This window comes from Zingiber officinale, chromosome 3B, assembly GCF_018446385.1.
Source record: "Zingiber officinale cultivar Zhangliang chromosome 3B, Zo_v1.1, whole genome shotgun sequence".
Taxonomy (NCBI): domain Eukaryota; kingdom Viridiplantae; phylum Streptophyta; class Magnoliopsida; order Zingiberales; family Zingiberaceae; genus Zingiber; species Zingiber officinale.
Genome location: NC_055991.1, coordinates 53,532,962 through 53,550,112, shown reverse-complemented (window position 1 = coordinate 53,550,112; position 17,151 = coordinate 53,532,962). Strand labels below are relative to the sequence as shown.

General features: G+C 37.2%; 2 long non-coding RNA genes across 2 annotated transcripts; both read left to right on the top strand.

Moving 5' to 3' along the window:
* The first annotated feature begins 10,180 nt into the window (after window positions 1-10,180).
* Window positions 10,181-11,293, top strand: LOC121968294. Its single transcript, XR_006108047.1, has 4 exons — window positions 10,181-10,667; window positions 10,774-10,895; window positions 11,002-11,068; window positions 11,257-11,293. It is a non-coding gene; the product is annotated as an uncharacterized LOC121968294 (long non-coding RNA).
* Window positions 11,294-11,968: 675 nt separating this feature from the next.
* LOC121968293 lies at window positions 11,969-12,702 on the top strand. The gene is made up of 2 exons (XR_006108046.1): window positions 11,969-12,324; window positions 12,421-12,702. It is a non-coding gene; the product is annotated as an uncharacterized LOC121968293 (long non-coding RNA).
* The last annotated feature ends 4,449 nt before the right edge of the window (window positions 12,703-17,151 follow it).

Below are 17,151 nucleotides of genomic sequence, written 5' to 3'. Positions count from 1 at the left end.
CATCAACATAAAATAAGCATAGTTCATATCAATCCTAAATCAACATAAGCAGGTCTTTCTTTCTTAGCCAAGCCATCACCACACACATCTCCTGCCCCTCCTGATACTCCTTTAGTTTATCTATCCTTTACCTTTATCTGTGGTACAAGGAAAGTAAGCTATGAGCACACAAGGCTCAGTAAGATCCTTTCCTACTCACAAAAACCGTACATATCATATAAGAGTAATCATATCATATATCATAGCATGAATGAAACTCATATCATAGCATAAATGAAAATCATATCATGCCATAAAATAACAATCATATCATAGCATAAAGTGAGCATCATATCTTGGCATAAACTTATCATATCATAGCATAAAGTAAGCATCATATCATGGCATAAACTTATCATGGCATAAATGACAATCATATCATAACGTAAAGTAAGCATCATAACATATCATGTCATATCATAAAAATAAGCATCATGACATATCATATCATAGCATAAAGAACATCCTATCATAGCATGTGAGTAAGAATCATATCATATCATTCCATATCATAAACATATATGCGAGATGCCCTTTAAATCATGGATGATGTCATGTGCAAGATGCTTTTCAAAACATGCTTCATGTCATGTGCGAAATGTCTTAAAAACAATATCATATAGTACTTAAAAATAATCTCAACATGAGGGGGCCCGGCTTAGTACCACATACATACATAAATGCGCGCATCCTAAGTAGACTCAAGGTAGCTAGTCTTGAACCTACTAGGAAACTAGGCCCATAGCTCGACCTAGGGGCACGTAAGGAGCCCACCCTTTACTAGGCCCGTTTCTTAGTCCATCGACCTAGGGGCGAATAAGGAGCCCACCCTGTTGGTACAAGTCATACAAAGTAAAATATTATGTCATATACATATCATATCATAGCATATCATGTTCATGTCATTCATAGCATATCATATACATGTCATTCATAGCATATCATATTCATGTCATTCATAGCATATCATGTACATATCATTCATAGCATATCATATTCATGTCATTCATAGCATATCATGTACATGTCATTCATAACTTTTCATAACATAGAGAGTGCTCTTAGTCCCACTTGATAGGGAAGCAACTCTTAGGCCTTTCACTTAGCTTGTCATAAAGAGTGCTCTTAGTCCCAACAAATATGGAAGCATCTCTTAGGCCTTTTCTTTTCATTTCATAAAGCATACATACTTGAGCATATAGCACATCATAGGAGACATTTTCATGCATGATTCATAAGCATACATAAATGAGCATATAACATATCATGGAAATAACATATCATGGAAAACATAAGCATGCATGGAACATAAGTTAGCATCTCCTAATTCATATCATGGCAAAGTGAAGCACATAAAGAGTCATAATTGGGTCTCAAACATCAACCTACTAAGGGTGGCCGAAACATGCAAGGGTTCTTCTAGATTGCAAGCAATCATAAAAGCATATGAACCTTACATCACTTTCATAACATTTATCATAAGGAACATCGTAAGCATATTAAATTTAGGTTCTAAGCTTCCTAGGTCTAAACTTCATAATGTGGCCGAAACATGCAAGGCCTAGATCTAAGTTACAATTAGCCTATCAACATGTGAACCCTAAACAATTTCCATAACATTTATTATAAGCAACAACATGAGCATATTGAGTTTAGGTTTCAAGCTTCCTAGGTCTACAAACTATAAGTGGCCGAATGTCATAAGGTGTGGAGCTAGGTTCTCAACCAAATACAAGCATGAGAATATCATGTTAATTTCATATCATATCATAGGTAAAAACATGAGCATGTTAGAGTTGAGTTTAAGCTTGCCTAAGCCCTAAATTCTATCTTGGTCGAAAGTTTAAAATGTGGAAACCTAGTTCTAAACCACATGAAATCAAGTTATCTTCATATCATATCATGAGGAAGATCATAAGCAAGTTAGATTTGAGTTTGACCCTCACTAGGGTTTTTAATTCTTTCATGGCCGAAACCCTAAGGTAAGGTTCACCTAGTTCCAAACAACATACAAGCATGAAACATCAAGGAAAACATTCATAACATATCATGAGAAAGATCATAAGCATGTTAGTTTGAGTTTAAGCTTCTCTAGGGTTCTTATTCTCTTCATGGCCGAACCCTAAGGTGAGGATTCTCCTAGTTCTAAGCAACATACAAGCATGAAACATCAAGGAAACATTCATAACATATCATGAGAAAGATCATAAGCATGTTAGTTTGAGTTTAAGCTTCTCTAGGGTTCTTATTCTCTTCATGGCCGAACCCTAAGGTGAGGATTCTCCTAGTTCCAAGCAACATACAAGCATGAAACATCAAGGAAACATTCATAACATATCATGAGAAAGATCATAAGCATGTTAGTTTGAGTTTAAGCTTCTCTAGGGTTCTTATTCTCTTCGTGGCCGAACCCTAAGGTGAGGATTCTCCTAGTTCCAAGCAACATACAAGCATGAAATATCAAGGAAATATTCATATCATATCATGAGAAAAACCATAAGCGTGTTGGTTTTGGGTTTAAGCTTTCATAGGTCTTACAACCCTTCATGGCCGAAAGTTTCATGGGAAATCCTAGGTTTTTAAACCATCTAAACTTAAGGAAAATTCACATAACCACTTATACCACAGGTGAGGGGATACTTACCTCCTCTTGCTTGGTCTTTTCTTAAGATAAAGATACCCTTATGAAGAAGAAGAAGAAGAGAGCTCCTCCTTCTAATATTTCCTTTGCTTCTCTTGCTTGTAGGAAGTAGATATTAAGGACTTCTTCTTGAGGTTTAGTTTTCCTTAGGAAGAAAACTAAGATTGGATTTTAGAAATTTGGGAGAGGGGAGGCTCTAGGTTCGGCAATGGTGAGGAAAGGAAGAAGAAAAATAAAACCCCTTTCCCTTTTTCTCTCTTATGCTAAGTGGGAGGAAGAAGCAAGGATAAGTTTTGCTTTCCCTTCCCTATTAACTCATTTCTTATTTTCTTAATGATGAAGAATGTCTCCATTCATCCCCCCTTAGCTCTCCTAATCCGTCTCCTTCTTTATCTTCATGAAAATGGAAGGAAGAAAAAAAACAGAAGAAGACAATTTGTCTTTTTCTTGTTCTTCTCTTAATCAAGAGAAGGAGGAAGAAAGCTACTTGATGTTTTCTTGCTTCCTTCTCTTAATCATACTTTTACCTTTATCTACAAATTTCCATTCTCTATTCAACAATAATTTATGATGGCCTAGTGGTCAATCCATAATCCTTAAAGATTAAAAAGGTTCAAGGTTCAATCCTTGACCAATTCTTTTTCTTTTATATATTTTTGGTTCTATCTTATCTCCCTTTTTATTCTACAAGAGAACATTTTCATATATAGCTTTAAGAAATTCGTGGGTGTTACAATATGCATGGATCATAAGCATACATAATGAGCATGTCATTTGCCATATCATAAAGCATGCATATTTGGGCACACAGCACATGCATGGATCATAAGCATACATAATGAGCATGTCATTTACCATATCATAAAGCATGCATATTTGGGCACACAGCACATGCATGGATCATAAGCATACATAATGAGCATGTCATTTGCCATATCATAAAGCATGCATATTTGGGCACACAGTAGATGCATGGATCATAAGCATACATAATGAGCATGTCATTTACCATATCATAAAGCATGCATATTTGGGCACACAGCACATGCATGGATCATAAGCATACATAATGAGTATGTTATTTGTCATATCATAAAGCATGTATCTTTGGGCACATAGCACATCATAAAAGACACAATCATGCATGGCATCATTAAATAACATCTCATAATTCATAACGTATCATGTGAGGCATATCTAAGCTTCTAAACTCATAATGGACGAACCACTCATAAAGAGGAAACCAAGCTATAGGCAACATGCAAGCATAAACACCTAGCTAAATTCATATCATATCATCAAGAGGTAAATGAGCATGCTAGGTTAACTTTTTAGCTTCTCTAAACCCTAATTTGGTTCTTGGCCGAACCACTCATGAAGGGAAGTTAAGTTATAAACAACATGTAAACATAAACACCTAGGTAAATTCATATCATATCATCAAGAGGTACATGAGCATGCTAGGTTAACTTTTTAGCTTCTCTAAACCCTAATTTGGTTCTTGGCCGAGCCACTCATGAAGGGAAATTAAGCTTTAAACAACATGTAAACATAAACACCTAGCTAAATTCATATCATATCATCAAGAGGTACATGAGCATGCTAGGTTAACTTTTTAGCTTCTCTAAACCCTAATTTGGTTCTTGGCCGAACTACTCATGAAGGGAAATTAAGCTTTAAACAACATGTAAACATAAACACCTAGCTAAATTCATATCATATCATCAAGAGGTACATGAGCATGCTAGGTTAACTTTTTAGCTTCTCTAAACCCTAATTTGGTTCTTGGCCGAACCACTCATGAAGGGAAGTTAAGTTATAAACAACATGTAAACATAAACACCTAGCTAAATTCATATCATATCATCAAGAGGTACATGAGCATGCTAGGTTAACTTTTTAGCTTCTCTAAACCCTAATTTGGTTCTTGGTCAAACCACTCATGAAGGGAAATTAAGCTTTAAACAACATGCAAACATAAACACCTAGCTAAATTCATATCATATCATCAAGAGGTACATGAGCATGCTAGGTTAACTTTTTAGCTTCTCTAAACCCTAATTTGGTTCTTGGCCGAACCACTCATGAAGGGAAATTAAGCTTTAAACAACATGTAAACATAAACACCTAGCTTAATTCATATCATATCATCAAGAGGTACATGAGCATGCTAGGTTAACTTTTTAGCTTCTCTAAACCCTAATTTGGTTCTTGGCCGAACCACTCATGAAGGGAAATTAAGTTATAAACAACATGTAAACATAAACACCTAGCTAAATTCATATCATATCATCAAGAGGTACATGAGCATGCTAGGTTAACTTTTTAGCTTCTCTAAACCCTAATTTGGTTCTTGGCCGAACCACTCATGAAGGGAAATTAAGTTATAAACAACATGTAAACATAAACACCTAGCTAAATTCATATCATATCATCAAGAGGTACATGAGCATGCTAGGTTAACTTTTTAGCTTCTCTAAACCCTAATTTGGTTCTTGGCCGAAACATACATGAAGAGTAAGCTAAACTTTAAGCAACATTCAAGCATAAGAAAAACCAACCCAATCCCTTAACATAGCATACATATCATAAAGATGTAGTGGACATGGTTAGTTTAGGTCTTAAGCTTTCCTAGGTCCTTCATCTATACTTGGCCTAAAGTTCATGTTTATAAATCTAGGTTTTAAGTCAACATACAACATGAGAATATTAACTAGCTTCTTATACTAGGGTACTTATCATAAGAACATAATGAACACGCTTTATTTAGATCTTGATCTACCCAAATCTTTCTTTTTCTATACTTGGCCGAAAGTTCCAACTTGTGACCCTAGGTTTTAAGCACTCTACTCTTATGTGAAAACAAAAGCAACTTGTACCACAGGTGAGGGGATACTGACATCCTTTCGCTTGTGGTTTTTCGTAAGGAAAGATACTCTAGGTGAAGAGGAAGAAGAGAGCTTCTTTTTCTTGCACTCCCTTTTGTTTCTCTTGCTTGGAAGGGGTAGATCTTGAAGGCTCCTTCTTGTAAATTAGTTTTCTTGGAGAGGAACCTTAGCTTAGCTTTTGGAAATGAGGAGAGGGAGAGCTTTTGGTTTCGGTGGGGAATGAAGAAGGAGAAGGAAGGAGGAAGAAGAAGAAGGAAGGATTAATCTCTTGCTTTTCTTCTCTCAATCCTATTTATTTCCATGTAAATGAAGCATGTCTTCATTCATTCCCTTAACCCCTCTATTTCCTCATTCCTTTAATCTCACGAAAATAGAGAGAGGGAGGGAAGCAAGCAACTTGTCTTTTGCTTGCTTCTTCTCTTAACCAAGAGGAAAAGAAAGTAAGCTACTTGGTTTTCTCTTGTTCCTTTACTTAACCATCTTCTCACCTTTAACTACCATTTCCATTCTTTTCTATTCACATATCATTCATTACTCTAGTGGTTCTATGCACCAATTTAACTCTATCATTAGTGGGAGGTTCAAGGTTCAATCTTTGACCTCACCTCTTTTTATTTTGGTTTCTATTTTTCCATTTTTCTCTTTCTTTCTTTTATTCTTCTATTTTAAAGAAAAATACTCCTAGGTATAACTTAGCATTTCGTGGGTGTTACATGGAGGTACTTTTTAAAACTGATTTTGAAGTTTTATTAATAATTAAATATGATTTTGTAGCTCCAAAAGATCAAAAAGATGAATAAAAAGAAGAGTACCTTTGGACAAAGAAAGAGTAAGCAGACTTTGTGGCGAACGGACGAGTCGAATTCTACACTGATTTTGAAGTTTTATTAATAATTAAATATGATTTTGTAGCTCCAAAAGATCAAAAAGACGAATAAAAAGAAGAGTACCTTTGGACAAAGAAAGAGTAAGCAGACTTTGTGGCGAACGGACGAGCCGAATTCTACTTACTAAGGTTGCTACCACCTCAAGAAATCAGCAGAATCGTCACCTATGCATCAGCAAAGGAACTTGGGAAAAGTTCTTGGAGCTTCATAAAGGGTATGAAGGAATGTCTAAAGTAAAGCACGCTAGAGGGGACCTTCTCCGGAACCAACTAATGAACCTCTGGCGAAAAGAAGGAGAGTCAGTAGTACAATTGCACGCCAAACTGAGGAGTTGATCACCAAACTCATAAATCTCAGAGAAAAGGTAACAAATTGAGATTGTCTAAGGTACGCATTAAATACTTTTCCAAGCATACCTCAATGGTCCTCTATAGTCAACTCCTATTATATTTCTAAAAATCTAGATGTTAGTACATTAAAAAGTTTATTTTCCACTTTAGAACTTCAAGAATCTAGATGTGCAGAAGTAAAAGAATCAAGTCAGATAATTTCCCTGAAAGGGAGAACAAATAATCTAGACTCTGAAGCATCCATCAACGAAGATGAAGCAGCATTATTGGTAAGAAATTTGATAAGATTATTAAATATAATAAATTTAAGTCATAGAGGAAAAAGTACTTTCAGAGTAAAAGGAATGTTCGATGCTACAACTGCCAAGAAGAAGGGCACATCAAGGATGAGTGCCCTGAATTAAAGAAGAAGGAGAAAGACAAGGGCAAAAGACCAACAAGATTAACGTACAAGAATTTGAAGGCAACGTGGGATGAATCTTCATCCTCTGAGTCTGAGATCAAGGCCTAGGATGAACTAGCTGATGCATGCCAGCAAGTATACGGGTGTCATCAAGTAATAAAATATCGATCACACAAGAATTATTGATTAAGCACTAGTAACTTTGCACGGTGAATTATATAGACAATCAGAATGTTGTTCACAAATGCAAGAAAGAGAGATAGAGAGAAGAGAGAGATAAAGAAAGAGAGAATAGAGAGAGAGGAGCATAAGTGAATGAAGGACGATATATTCTAGGATTTCAATTTTGTTATAATGCCAGTTAAAGTCCCTATGCGTTGCTCATCTACCCAACTCCATGCTTACACTTGTGTAGGAATTCTTGTTTGTGCAGGAAGCACCAAACGATCAAACCTATGTTTTGATAATGGCAAAGGGTTCAAAGTTATGTTGTCTTGTGTTCTAATAAGTGTGAATGAGCTTATAAGAAAGTCCTAAGTGTTGTTAGGCAAAAGTCCAAGTGGATACTAGGCAGGTGGAAATCCCTAGGGGGAGGTAACCCTAGGTCCTAGGGGTTGGTAATCCTAGGTTATGGAAAACCCTAAGGGGAGGTAATCCTAGCTCCTAGGGGTGGTAACCCTAGGTGGAAAGTCTTGGCGGGTCTAGCACTTTGGGCAAAATCCTAGAGTCGGGGACTCTAGGTGCAAATCCTGGTGGTCGTGGACCAGGTGAAAGTATAGACGAGCCATGGAGCAGGCGTCTAGTATGAAAACCTGAAGTCTCGGGCGCTGAGCAAAAGTCCTGATGTTCAGGAGGACCAGTCTGGCAAAAAGTAAATTCTCTTGAGAGGAGTAGGTGAGGATGTGTTCCCTGAAGAGAGGACAGTAGGCGTCGATTCAACCTAGGATTTCAGGTGAAATCTGAAAGTTGGAACAAGACTGTTTGAAGACTATCAAAAGTTATATATTGCTTTACTATTATTTTCTATTTGTCTAACTCTATTTTATAGGGAAACTAACATTTTACAAGTTGGAGTTTCGGCCTTGATCGGTCGACCGAACTGGTGATCGGTCGATCGAACCTAGGGTTTAGTCGACTGAACGGTGGATAGGCATTGGTGTGGTCAAGTCGAGTTGATCAGACCAGATGAGCTAGGGATAGGTCGACCGAACTGCGGGATCGGTTTATCGAATGAAGACTCTTATCCGAGCATAAGCATATGGACGAGAAGTTGGGCAGGTTTAGAGGGTTCTGTCTACTGAACACATGGATCGATTAACTGATCAGTGTCGAGTCAAAGACTGATCCCAAGATCAGTGGATCTAGATCAGGTCTAGTTCAGCTATAAAAGGAGAGTCAACCAGCAGCTTCAAACAACACTTAGAATAGATTTAAAATGATCAATTGAGAACAAGTTGAGCCCTTGCACACACCCACAACGACAACCAAGCCAGAAGATTGATTTCACCAAGTCGTCGGTAACAAGTTGTATTTCAATATTTATAAAGCTTCTTACTTGTACTTGTTCTGTGTAAAGACTTTTTGGATCTATAATGATTGTCTAACGAAAGTGATCAACGATCGCAGATCTTAGAGTAAGAGTCGCCACAGGCTCTGAACCAAGTAACCAAAAGTATTAGCGATTGTTCTCTTGTTTCTTTCTATCTTTCGCTGCGTTATTTTGTGTTTTCTGAAACGAGTGAAAAAACCACAAATGCTATTCCCCCCCCCCCCCCCCTCTAGCTCGTCATCGATCCAACAATTAGTATCAGAGCTAGGCTGCTCTAAATTGGTGAAACCACTAATCGAGCAGGGGGATCCTTTTGAAAGTAAAATATATATCATTTTTGTGTAAAAAATATTCATACGTCTTTGGTTTTCCCTCCAAATTTCTTCTTCAAAAAAGTCATTTTCATTTTTTCACCATTGGTCAGTGTTGATGAAATATCACATTTAACAAAAATTTTAATAATAATTTATTATTATTATTTTATTATTTTTTCTTGAAATTAGTGAAATACTTTTTTATTTCTCTCTCGCACTACTAAGCTAAGACCTAGTCTTGGGACAAGTTTCTATATTTGTGTGTGTGCAAGATCTCTTTTTCTAAATGGCCCACCAAGAAGGATACAACACCGCTCGACCACTACTATTCTCTTGTGAAGACTTCAGCTTCTGAAAGGGGTGAATGGAGTACCATCTCAAGACGAAAGTCGAGATGTAGATGATCATCTAGACCGGCCTAGTTTTTCCACACGACAGCATTAGAAAACCAGTATCATGCAAAATCTGGGACACAAATTTGATGAAGAAGATCGAAGTCATTGCCAAGGCAACATGTACTCTATAATGTGGCCTTACAAAATAAGAACTGAACAGAGTCAATCCATTTTCAAGCGCAAAGGAGCTGTGGGAAAAATTGATCAAGCTGCACGAGGGTACTTCCGACATGAAGGTAAGCAAGAGAGATCTACTATTAACAAATTATATAATATAAAAATGTAGGAAGGTGAGTCGTGAGCCATCTACATGCTCACATCCAAGATCTTTTGAACAAACTCCATGCGATTGGATAGAAAGTGGAGAATCGTAACGTAATCAGGTATATGCTAAATGCTTTTTTGAGGAATACCTTGTGGGCAATGATGGTAGATTCTTACAAAGTATGTAAAATATCGAAAAAGGGCGAATAACCATAAGGGTATTTTCTAAAATTTTTAGAAATTTTCTGGGAATTTTTCAGAGGTCGTATGACTTAGGTTACGGGGAAAAATATTGGGCCACAGGAAAGCCTGTTTAGGCTACCCCATTTAAACGAGGAAAAGTTTAATTTTTCCTTTTCTTTCTTTTCTTTTTCTTTTCTTCTTTTCCTCTCCCATGCCAAAGCTGATGTCGTTTCCTTCTCTTCTTCTCCCCCCAACCGATCTCTTTCCCCCCCCCCTCTCATCTTCCTCACTGATCTTCATCGCCCCGATTGCCCCTTGTCGCCCGGGCACCGCCTTCCCTCTTCCCTAGCCATCCTCTACGTCGAATCATTCCTTATCCTTGCCCTCTTCATAGCCATTCTCTTCCTGATCCGTTGTGACGACGTCGTCTCCCTGCTCAAGCCGTGATCGCGGCGATGAGACAAGGTCGAGCTCGCTGGCGTCGCTCACCTCACACCAACTGAGCCTCCCAGTTTCCCCTCTGATCCGTTAATCTCCTCGTACCAAGCAGCATTGTGTCGTGCCCTAGTTCCCGATCCATGGTCGCCGCCGCACGCCGATCCAATTGTTGATTTCCACCTCTAGCCAGCACCAACCGGTCAGTAGAGGATGAAACCCTAGATTGATTTTTCGCCATTGATCTCGGCCCTAGTGTTATCGCCACATTGTCTTCTGGCCGGCTTGACACCAGCAGTGAACATTTGGTATAAACAAGGTAATGACTGGGGAGTTTGGATTTAGGGATTTTGCTTGGATTGTAGTTGATGTAGATGTTGATGTAGATAGGATTGTTTGTGTTAACTGATTCTGGTTTCTAGCAGTAGTGACTTTCCTACTGGACTCCGACCACAATTGTAGGTCAGAGGACCTTAGAAGTAGTGAAGATTGTTTGGGGGGCAGATCTGCGATTCCTGGAAAGGAAGCCAAAACTTACGTGGTGGAGGTATGGAAGTCTATGGACAGAGTTTAGAAGTTTAACATGCTTCGAGTTAATTTGTGGAGGTTTGATTTCCATAAGATATTTGATTTGTTTTCAACAACCATTGTAGCTGTGGCCAAAAATTTTGGCAGTAAGTTCTTCAAGATTGGAGCAGTGTTGAGGCATCGGAAAATTGGGTAAGTTTTGTGTTAAGTTGTGATTGAACAAAATACCGGATTTGGGTGAGTCTTGATGTTATTGCATTTCTATAAAGGATGATAATAGTGTGATGTGGATTAGGGTTCTTGGTTTAGTAGGAATTTGATTTAGCTACTGGATACATATCGGAATTAGCTAAATAAAAATGTATATATTGGTGATGCAGGACTCTGATTCGAGATGAGCATCTCGACATCGGATTGGTTCAATTGGATCTTCTATTTGAGGCGGGTACCTTGACTTATCTATTTTGATATGTCATGTTGATATGCTTAGTAATATTTAATGAGTAGTAATATTTTTATTCATTTTTGCATCGGTATGTCATTATCTATTACCTGAGCATGCTATATTTATTTCCTGTTTTTACATTCATGTTCCTTTGATTATTTATGCCCTTAAGGTAATGACATACCATGTCTTATTATATTCAAGACCAAGATTTATTCTACCATACTTCACCTGTGTACCTAGGATATTCTATTTGATCCATATACCTTTTGGTACACATTATATAGAGATGGATAGGATCAGGATATTTCCTTGCTTAGTGTCATGCACCATCTTGCATGATTGCATGTTGAGCGATTGGTAGCTCCATTATAGTTGAGCACATCGGCAATTACATGGATCTGCACACACAACCACTCATGGTTTAGTGGTATATCAAGCAGGGTGTGTGGCATTAATGCTCTGTTAGGCTCCGCTAGTCCACTGTTGGGTAGTGGGACACAGCGTGGTAGCCGGCAGATAGATTTGCTTTGTTTGGCTCCGTTGGTCCGCTCATGGGTAGTGTGATGCAGCATGGTAGCCGGCAGGGATCCCTCCTCTGGATTGTCTCAGGGAGATGAGAGCATTGCACTCCCCCACTTATGATTTAGGGTAGGAGGATAGGTGTACTCTGACAGCATCCCGCCCACTCGGTCACTCAGGAGTAGTGATGGCAGAGTGCACGGTTGTCATAGCCCTACCCACTCGGTCTCACCATCGTATGTGAGATGGCTAACTGGCATCAGAGGTGACCAGGACATGTCATTGGCATCATATGCATATTTGCATTTATTGCTTGTGTTTGCTGCACTTTGTTTACTACATATTGGATGGATGTATATGATGACATGCATACAGGAACATGTTATTTTCGATTTGACGACCTTGTTATCCTGATAGGAGGCCCTGGTGAGTACAGCTTCTCCCTTATCTTCAGTTATGCATTGTTACATTACTTCAGGAGGTTGTACGTATATCTATTACTGTTGGTTATTGTTTATTATGCATGTCAACTTGGTATCCGCTGAGTGTTGGACTCACCCCCGTTGATATATTTCAGGTTGAGGTCGTCAGAAGGTTCTAGTCGCTAGTCCCCCTCCAGATCACAAGGATTTTTCGTTTGGGTCTTTTGTTTTCTTATTATACTATCTAGTCTATCTTCAGACTTGTATTGGTTTTGCACCATGGATTTTGTATGGTCTTTTATGTGTCGATGGGTGTTATTTGATATGTCTTGCTACGTGCCTGCTCGGACGATAGAAGAGGTAAGTGTAGAGGTTGTTTTTGATTCCGTATTTGTGTTGATAGCCAGAGGTTGTTTTATAGTTAAATTGCATGGTTATGGATTGTTTTATTATTATTATTGTTCCGGCCGTGTTGGCCGTGTATGAGTTGATGTAGTAAAGTTTCATATTGTCAGCTGTACATGGGAGATGCTTTGAAAACGCTTTTGCTTTTTATTTTTTTAAAAAAAAATAAATTGTAATTTTAAATTTTTTTTAAAAAAACTTAGCTTGACTATCTTCACTCCCCCTTGATTAATGCCTTAATAATTTTTAGAATTCTAGAGTCCAAGCACGTAATTAAAAAAAAATATTTTCTAATTTTCCATCTCACTCATTCTAGGTTATCAAGTATATTCAACTTATGAGTGAGTGTGAGACGGAGTTAATTTTATTTTAATTTTATCAATATTTAATAAAATTATTGAGATTCAAAATATAAGTTTAAATTTTCAATGAGTTTGATTTTTTTTAAAAAAAAATGAGTAAACATTTAAATTTTTGAAGATTTTGAAAATATATTAAAAAAGTTTGAAATAATAATTTTAAGTATGAGTTGAAAATTAATTAAGATTTTTGAAAGTCTAAGAATTAATAAAAAAAATTAATTATAATTATTAAGATTTTTGAACTTTTACTATGATTGAGATTTTAAATTAATTAAAGATAATTAACTTTTTGAAATTAATTATGATAATTATAATAATTTGAAAGTAATGATCATTTTGAAAAATAATTTGAAAATATTTATAGAATTAAGTAAGATTTTAAATTTAATTATGATTTTAAAATTAATTATAAAAATTAAATAATATTTTGAAATTAATTATGGTTTTTAAAATAATTATGAAATTAAGTAAGATTTCCAAATTAATTATGATTTTAAAACAATTATGAAATTAATTATGATTTTTTAAAATAATAATGAAATTAATTAAAATTAATTAACTTAAATTTATTAAATTGATTAAATTGAATTAAGGTTGATTAATTAGATTAAATTAAATTGGGTTGAATAAATTTGACTAAGTTCATCCTAGGCTCATCTCACCCGATTCTAAGTTGTCAATTAGGGAACCTTGTATGTCGTTGTGAGATGATTATCTTTAGATTTAGGTTATGTCTAAGGATTAATTTACATTTGTGTTAGACTTAGGTTTTTCAATTAGTCAATTAAATATACATTTCAAAGATTGGCTTCCAGGCTGTGGCGAGGCACTAGGTCTTCTTGGGTATGAGATCATCCACCACTTCTAGACAAAGCCTTTTCAAAGAAATTGCATATTTAATTTTCTTTTTGAAACTCCTAGGACTAACCAATCAAGTGTAAATTATGCCTGGGTCCTTAATCTATCCTGATCTAAGCATTTAATAAAAGCAAAAGAAACAAAGAAATCATCAAACAATTCTATTTATTTATAACGATGGTTTTTCTATTGGCTCCCCCTGGATCATAGCCTCGATATGGTCTATCAAGGTAATATATCTGATCCGTGGGGACCCAATATAGTCCGAGTCCAACTTGATTAACCAAGTTTGAATTGGAGACTCATGCTTGGACTTTGCTTCTGTTTAATCTATTCATAATTGACAAATACAATTTTTGTTTACGCTTAAATCCAAGTCCAGATCTATTGTAAATGGCTCTTTATTTTCCATGAATCAGATTAAGATTCTTGGAACTCAATGTGAACCGTTCCAACGTGTCCTTAAGTTCTTTAACTTGAGTTTTCAAGTTGGAATTTTCTTCCTCAAGTTGTTGGACTTTAGTTGAACTTCCAATTTGAACTGGCTCAGTCAAAGGACTCGAGTTAGTCGCTTCCTTAAGGGCGGTTACCTCCATTTGGAGTGACTTGACCCGGACATTGGATTTAGCCAACTTCTTTAACAAATAAAGAAATAAATTTTCTAGATTATCTATGTTAATACCAGAAATTAAAGAGCTTACAGTAGGTTTGGGTCCTTCGGAACGGATACGAATTCGTGGCTTCGCTCGAACTCGGTTTCTGATTTGCTCTTGATTTTGGACTCGGACTCGATTTCGACAATATTTGCTTATATCGGTAGAGCGAGAAAGCTTGCTTGTTCTTCTTCGTCGAATTCAGATTTGTCTGATGGCTCGAACCATGTTGCCTTCAAAACCTCCCTTCTTCGTTGCCTTTGGTTTGGACAATCCAGCTTATAGTGCCCCTTCTGGTTATAGTCGTAGTATGTAACTTCAGTCTTGACCTTCGTGTTCATTTGAGTCACCTTTTTCTTTTTCTTGCACATCTTCTATACTAGTTTCACGAGCTCAGCGGTAATTTCGTCGTCATCATCATCTGAGTCTGGTTCTCCTTCTGACTTCGGTTCGGTTCTGCGTCTTGCTTTAGGTTCGCGCGCTCTACTTGTACCAGCAATTAAAGCTATACCCTTCTCAGCCGATTGAGCATTAATTTGTTCATGCAATTTAAATTCAGCATGAATTAAAGATAGATCCTTAAATACCTTGTAAGCATCTACCATGGATGCCCACAAGGTATTCCTCGGAAAGGCATTTAGGGCGTACCTTAGGATGTCGCGGTTCTCCACTTTTTGTTCGATTGCATGGAGTCCGTTGAGCAGATCTTGTATACAGGCATGGAGCTGGCTAGCCGTCTCACCTTCTTGCATTTTAATATTATATAATTTATTAAGTAGTAAGTCACGTTTACTTACCTTTGTATCGGGCGTGCCCTAGTGCAACTCGATCAGCTTTTCCCATAATTCTTTGGTGCTCAAGAACGGGCTGACGCAGTTCAGCTCCTCCTTAGTCAAGCCGCACTGAAGTGTACAGGTTGCTTTGGCATTTGCTTCTACCTTCTTTATTAGAGTTGCATCCCAGTTCTTGCACGATATTAGTTTGTCGTTGCCGTCAGTTGGGAGTTCAAGACCAGGCTTGACGATCATCCATACTTCGAAATGAGTCTGAAGGTACAACTCCATTCGACCATTCCAGTAGCCGAAGTATTCTCCGATGAAGAGCAGAGGTCGGGCTATACTGTACCCTTCTTGAAGAGCCATAGAAACTTACACAAGGAAAAAAACAAAAAGAAACTTGTCCCAGGACTTGATCCTGGATTAGTAGTGTGGGTTAAAAGAGAAACTAACACGCGATCTCGAGTGGTGTTGCATCAACTTCGAGAAAAATTTGATTACGAAAAAAATTGGAGGGCGGCAAGAATACCAATTCCGATCGACTCCGAAAAACTAAAAATCACCATGAAAAATGTGCTTGACTGGTGGTTGCACCAAATCGAAGCGACCCCACTCTGATATCAATTGTTGGATCGAGAAGCACTAGAGGGGGGGTGAATAGCACTCATGCCTTTCACTTTATGTATTCGGAAAACTTTAGAAGTAAATGTTGGTTGCTACACCTGGATTCCGTTCTGTTTCCCTTGTACAAAAATTTGTACAAGCACAAAACTTAACCTAGCTACCCATGGGCTCTACTAAAGTTAAACTTAGATTGCAAATGATGCTTAACATTATTAATCCAAGTTGCTCTTCAGAAGTTAAACTTGGATTGGAAATGATACTTAACATTTTACTCCAAGTTTAACCGATGTGATATTCCTAAGTTAAACCATATTAAAGAAGTTGATTAAATATCTATTTCAAAGATTGGCTTCCAAGTTAAACATGGCGAGGCACTAGGCCTTTTTGGTTATGGGATCATCCACCACTTCCTAGACAAAGCCTTTTAAAGAAATTGGATATTTAAATTCTTACAGTAACCCTAGGTTTAACTACAGAGACAACAATAGAAACACAAGATCGAAACGAAAATCAAAATACAAAATCGATAGCACGAAATCGAAACATAAAATCGTTAGTCTCTTGTATTGGTATTTCAGGATTCATACAAAGAAAACTAACTAATTAATTCAAAGTGAAAATAATTAATTATTTATACCTTTCTTTGTAGCTAAAGACCTCTTGATCTTCTGTTGTATTCCTCTCATCCTCTTGGATGTCGTGTGGGCGACGATCTACCAAGATGAATTCCACCCGAACCACTTCTTCTCCTCCAAGACTCTCGAGCCACCAAGGGATGCCAAAATAGGAAACTACCCTCTCTTCTTCTCCTCCTCCAAGTAGCCGGCAACCAAGGAGATGGAACTTCTTTGATGTGTCGCCGGCCTTGAGAGAAAGAAAACAAGGAGAAAGAAGAGAAGCAAGGGCCGACCACCAAGGATTAGAAGAAGAGGGGTTCGACCACAATAGAAGAGGAGGCAAGACTTAGGTTGTATATCCACATGAGGTACCCTCTCTCTCTCTTTTATAATCCTTGGTCATGGCAACAAAGGAAAGTTTTAAACATAATTAAAACTTCCTTATTTGTGGCCTCCCATTAAAAAAGAAATTTTAACAACAATTAAAATCCCTCTTTTCTAAACTTCCTATTGTACATGGCAACAAAAGGAAAGTTTTAAAAATAATCTTTCTCTTTTAAATCATGTAGACAAAAAAGGAAAGTTTTATCA